This window comes from Octopus bimaculoides, chromosome 5 (assembly GCF_001194135.2).
Source record: "Octopus bimaculoides isolate UCB-OBI-ISO-001 chromosome 5, ASM119413v2, whole genome shotgun sequence".
Lineage (NCBI taxonomy): Eukaryota > Metazoa > Mollusca > Cephalopoda > Octopoda > Octopodidae > Octopus > Octopus bimaculoides.
The window spans coordinates 46,993,510-46,999,727 of NC_068985.1; positions in this window are offsets into that span (position 1 = coordinate 46,993,510).

Here is a 6,218-nt window from a genome sequence, read left to right on the forward strand (position 1 = left end):
GTGTTATGCCTAGGGTACCATATATTTGGATTTGTACAGTTTTGTTCAAGTGAATGTTTAAGAAACCATAAGAAAATTATGTTTGCTTTAAAATTTGAGATCACATAGACAGTATTTTACGTTTATTATTATTATTATTATTATTATTATTATTATTATTATTATTATTATTATTATTATTATTATTATTATTATCATTAAGGCGGCAAGCTGACAGCATCGTAAGGACGCTGGATGAAATGCTCAGCAGTATTTCGCCCGTCGCTACGTTCTGAGTTCAAATTCCACCTAGATTGACTTTGCCTTTCATCCTTTCGCGATCGACAAATTAAGTACCAGTGAAACACAGGGATCGATGTAATCGACTTATCACCTCCCCCAAAATGGCTGCCGTTGTGGCAAAATTTGAGACCATTATTATTACTATTACTTTTATTATTATAATAATTATTACATCAAAATAACGGGTGGTGGATTGCTAGAGGTTCAGACAAAATGATATGCTGAGTTTACTTATTACATTTTTCATTCTGACTTTAAATCACACAAATACCTACTTACCTTATATGTTGTGAGTGTCGATAAAGTACCAGTCAGATACTGGTGTTGATTTAATCCGTCTTTTAAAATTACTGGCGCGGTACCTACGTTAAGAATTACTATCATAATATCGAAATAACAGTAGTGGCTCAGCAGAATTCTTAGAGCATTGAATAAAATACCCTGCAGAATTTTTTCTAAGCTTTCCTTACGTTACGAGTGCTTATCTCACTGATTTTTTTTTCTTTCAAACGTTCTTGATCGATAAATTAATATCAATCATGTGCTTGAGTTTAATGCAATGGATTGTTTCATCCTCCTAAATAGCTGATGGTGTGCTAATGTTAGTGATCATTACTACATCGAACTATCTCAGCCAGTAAACAAGTACAGAAACAATTGATACTTGTTGCTTTAATAAGTGAATTAATATTACAGATCGACTTAGGGCAGTGAGTTGACAGAATCGTCAGCAACCCGGTCAAAATGATTAACAGCATTTCGCCCGTCTTTATGTTCCGAGCTGAAATTCTGCAGAGGTCGACTTTGGTTTTCATCCTTTTGGAGTCTATAAAATAAGTACCAGTTGAACCCTGAGATCGATCTAATCGATTTACTCCAACCCGAAATTGCTGGCCTTGTGCCAAAATTTGAAACCAGTATCATAGATTGATAAAGCTTATATGCAAATTCTATTGAGGAAAAAAAAACAGTGATAGCCTTCAAAATAATTTGGTTTGATACTATATTTGCATCTTCATTATTGGGTTATCGATATTGTTATTGTTATCGCTGTTGTTTATTTTTATATAGATCACGCCTGATTAAGCAGATCTATGACCAAGAATGTGTGATCAACCCCTCTTTATAAATATCTATGAAAGTTCTTTCCCAAGCTCCTTATTTTCTTTTAATACGTTACGTGATGATATAAGGTAAAGTTCGCTCAATATGAAATTCTTTCGTATGACATTAGCCAAAGTACCTCGATCAATTTCAAATTAATGATGCTTTACCTGGTATCGCTCATGTAATATCAAATTGTTTCTGCGTTATATCGTTATCTACAAATATATTTTTAAAGCACTGTAATTATCTCCAGTTATCAATGTCACATTGATCTTTTGTGCTGATGCAGAAAACGTTCGAAGGAGTGTTCCGTGTATCCTGACTGATTTGTTCATATATAATTAGTGAAGACATCACCACAGTATAAAATGCCATTTTCAAGGCATTTGTCGTTTAGGGAGCAAAGCTTTTTATTTTGGTATTTGTATGTCGGTTACTTTCGCTTTCGATTGTTAGCAATATTTATCCTGGAATATGTCTATGATAGAGAATCCATTTATAATAGAATATATAACACCCAGCTAATATCATATATAATGTACTTTCTTTCAAATGTTATATTTGCATGGAGATACATGCTCAGACATGCCTATCTATCTATCTATATATCTATCTATCTATCTATCTGTCTGTCTGTCTGTCTGTCTGTCTGTCTGTGCGTCCGTCCGTCTGTCTGTCTGCCTGTCTCTCTCTTTATCTATCTCGCTGTGATATAAGAAGCTTGCTTCCTAACCATATTGTTCTGGATTCAGTCCCACTGCGCCTCACCTTGGACAAGCGTTTTCTACTATCATGTTTGGCTGACCAAAGCTTTGTGAGTGGATTTTGTAGATGGAACCTGAAAGAAGCGCGTCGTATATATATATATATATATATATGCTGAATTAGAAAAGTAACTTTGCACTGTAAAAGATTATATATTTCACACACGATATTGAGATTATATGGATTTTATCACATTTCTAGGTAATTTGACACCAGGAAGATGTCACTGACTCACAACACCACTCTCTTTTGAAAACACAAGGATTGCATGTAAGGTTCGAACAAGCTCACTTTTCGACGACATGGTAATGCTCACCAGCGCATCTTAATGAAAAGCATAATGCCCATGCAAAAAGTCGCCCAAATTTGTCAGCCTATCATTCGTTTGTCGAATGCAGCAAACATGCTAAGACTGATAGGAAATCAGAGGGGGCAAGGCGTCGGATATTTCCATGTTGATCAACGTCCATGGGTCATTCCGAGAGAGTGATGAAAAGAGATGTTTACGCATGTGAAATAAAGAGGATCAAATAAGTGTAGTGAATAGAAGGATATAGTAGAAATTGAAGACTAAAAATATTGTTACACCCAGTTTCTCATTGTCGATCTTCGGTCAATATTTGGCTATGAGTAAGCGCTGAGTTCAACTACTTTGAATCTAATAGCACAACGGATACCGGTTGGATAATATACAGTACAAGAATCTTATTAGATATCGATATACGTGGTATTTAAAATTTATTAAGTACCACTAGTGTTATTAGAAAATTTTATCACATTGTAAGTAAAATGAAAGGTGTGTACAGTTAATTATTTTCACTCTGACGTTTATATTCAGACATGAAACAATTTTATGGTGTGTTAGGTATCTTGATAGCGTAAAATATTTTCACGGTGTAAGATATTTTGTAAATATTTGCAATTTCATTGGGTACATGTGTTATATTTTTTTGTTTTCTCCATCATTTTACTTTTTATTTCTTATCTTATAATACATGGGCTTTATCAGAATTTCGTGCAGCTGTTAAATTCTTGCTTAGAGAGTTTGGTGAGCTTCAGGATAAACGACAATATTTCATGAGGTTTTATCTCGCAATATACATATACTTACATACAAACCCAGGCATATATGCATATATAATTTGATAAATAATATTCTGGAAAAAAATAAAAATAGTCCAACACAGAAGTCTGGCCAAACTGATGGCCCACTGTACTGGGCTACATATATATATATATATATATATATATATATATATATATATATATATGGCCTCCTTTATATATATATATTGTTTGAGGGCGAGTTATTAGGTGTTAGATTTATTCTATTTGCTTGTTGGCTGTCATGTTTTATGTGCTGCTATTTTTCCTAGTTTCGTAGAAGGCATCTAGCTTATTACTGTTGATCAAGGCTATGATGGTAGTTAGGTTACTCTACTCTAAGTTTATTCTTAAAGATTCCTGAGTATTTGTTATTTAAGTTCAGGTGCTTATCTATAAGTCTCATTCTGGAGTGAACTATATTAGATTTAAGATTTAAGCTGTATCGCGAAGTGGATTATTAACCAGATCTTACCACTATTTCGTTTATTTTTAATATTATTATTTTTGGTGTAGAAGCTGTCCTCAATATTCGTGTAGAGTGTAAAGTTGCTGTTATGATTAAAATATTTGTTTCTATAGTTATTTATATTTCTATTATTGTTCTTGTCAGTTTTATTGGGGTTATTTCTATACGGTTTTCTTAAGTTACATGGCTTGGTGCTATCATTCTAAATTGGAGTTATATTGATTCTTTGGCGTTCGTTATTATCATTCTTACTAATATTAAGATTATTATTTTTAATATTATTATTATTATTATTATTATTATTATTATTATTATTATTATTATTATTATTATTATTATCATTATCATTATTATTATTGTTATTGTTGTTGTTGTTGCTGTTGTTGTTGTTATTATTATTATTATTATTATTATTATTATTATTATTATTATTATTATTATTATTAGTCGTGTTAGTATTCTTAATTTTATTAATTTTCATTGTTGGTATTACTTTTGTTATCATTTTTAATGTTGTTAGTTATCTTATTTTGAATCTTATCCTTAGTTCTACTGTTTTTTTTTTTGGTTTGCTATTATTGGTGTTAATCTTATCTATGTTGTTCATATCGTTGGTGTGGTTGGTAGTTTCATTTGGAGTGTGGTTAGTGTTATGATAATTGTCTTGGGAATTTATGTTGTTCCGGTTATTTGCATAGTGTTCTAAGTTCAGGCATTTAATTTGTTTATAACCTGCTTTTTCTAATGCGAAGAGGCAGACACGTGGAAGTCATGCTAATAACTAACTACGAGACCTTAGATTCAACCGAACTCTATTCTTCATCTTCCTCACAATAGATTTAATGAACTTTGAACCTAACTAAAATGTAAGACTTTCGAACCATTGAACATTTTCTTTTCCGGTTTCTCTCTCTCTATCTTACGCTCTATTCTCCTCTTTGTCTAACTCTGCCTTCTTCTTTCTGATGACGTCTACCATTTGCAACGAGATAAATACATATTTACCTCAACATGGTACACAGAAACAGCTGTAAATTCACTCATACCCTCACTTTGCTTAACTAATTAAATAAGAGCTTTTTAGCACCAAAGACACACTTCTCGTTGTTGTTTTTCCTCTATTTTCTTATCGTCTATTTATACATTAAACTACGGTCTACCTTGCAAATTACCTGCAGCCGTATACCTTATACCAAGGACCATACTTACTGCGGTAATTACCAGGAGTGCCTTTGGATACATCTATCGCTTAGAGGATTTCAACATCTCTAACTTATACTTATATATACATATATATTCAAATATTAATTATAGTAAAAGGGTAAAATCAATAATAATCATACCGTGTTCAGTGCGGAAATAAAAACCTCATAGGTAAATTTTACAAAATATTTTATAATTTTATACATAATTATAACAAGGGGTCGGCTTTACGCCTCCCCACGCACTGCAAGAAATAGACTCTAAAGCCCCCATTTCCACCTTAAAATTACCGAGAATAACACACTATATTGTAGGCGAGCAAAAGAAAAATAATGAATCGACAAGGTTCGGCAAACTGTGTAATATTAGCTTTCTAGTGGCTATGAGTTATATTGACTCTTATTTCTAGCAATACTGGTGCTGGCTAGTGCCCTTAGTCACTTTTGTGACGGCTAAGCAAGAATGTCGTTGATGATAACTTCGAAGTTTCGGCCAGTAAATCGATTGTCGAAACTTTGAAGTCAATGTCAACAACGTTTGTTTAAGAATAGTGAATTTGTACCCTACCTAAGTATAGAGTATCCCATCAGATTAATGTAAAATTGCATTTATTATAACTGAACAAAAAACAAACAGTAATATACACGCATGCTTTTGTGTGTGCAGGTGTGTGTGCGCGCACGTGTATGTGTGCGTCTATGTATCTGCGCGTGAGCACGTGCGTCCATATATACAAAAGGAACGTAGAAAATATAGCGATAATATTATGCCTTTGTATAAGGTACACGTGTTACACCCACCCGACCGTCGGTAGGGCGTACGATTGCGGCTTCTATTACGCAGCACAATGCAGGCGACACACTAATGTTCAGTATTATTCGTAAATCGCTAATACTGATCTCGTTTTAATAACGGATATATATATATATATATATATATATTATAATTATGTGTATTTCTTCTATCTTAATGAATAAAAATTCTTCTGATAGAATAAATGGTTTAATAGAGACCAATGTAGCAAAAAACACAAAATAACTGTGGTTAGCTCCTGTTTTTAAGGCAGGAACTCCTTGAAATTTTGGGTATTTGAGTATATTTAAGAATTTAAGGATTGGAGAAAACACATGTTATAACTGCATACTTTATTCCTACATATGTTTCAAAGGATTACAACCTGTGTGATCCATAGGGATCTTTGATATTAAAATTGTAACCTTCTCATCAGGGAAAGCATGGGAATCAAAGATGATTCCCATGCTTTCCCTGATGAGAAGGTTACAATTTT